This window comes from Zophobas morio, unplaced genomic scaffold, assembly GCF_036711695.1.
Source record: "Zophobas morio isolate AGI-343-1 ecotype UQ-CSIRO unplaced genomic scaffold, CSIRO_AGI_Zmor_V1 ptg000014l, whole genome shotgun sequence".
In the NCBI taxonomy this organism is placed as follows: Eukaryota; Metazoa; Arthropoda; class Insecta; order Coleoptera; family Tenebrionidae; genus Zophobas; species Zophobas morio.
The window spans coordinates 19,865,089-19,865,300 of record NW_026972119.1 but is presented as its reverse complement, the minus strand read 5'-3'; positions in this window follow the sequence as shown (position 1 = coordinate 19,865,300).

Below are 212 nucleotides of genomic sequence, written 5' to 3'. Positions count from 1 at the left end.
TTATTGAAATGAATGTTAGGATACAATTTTCGAAAGAAGATAGATTTTTTTACTCCACAAACATCCTGAAAGACTAATATTAGTAATATTTTTAAATTTGTACGAGCACACACCTCCCTGTGGATACTGAAAGTTGTCACACTGTAAATGCACAAATCAAATAAACATCTTTCATTCAGTTAGGAAATGTTACATTATAATGTAGATATAAA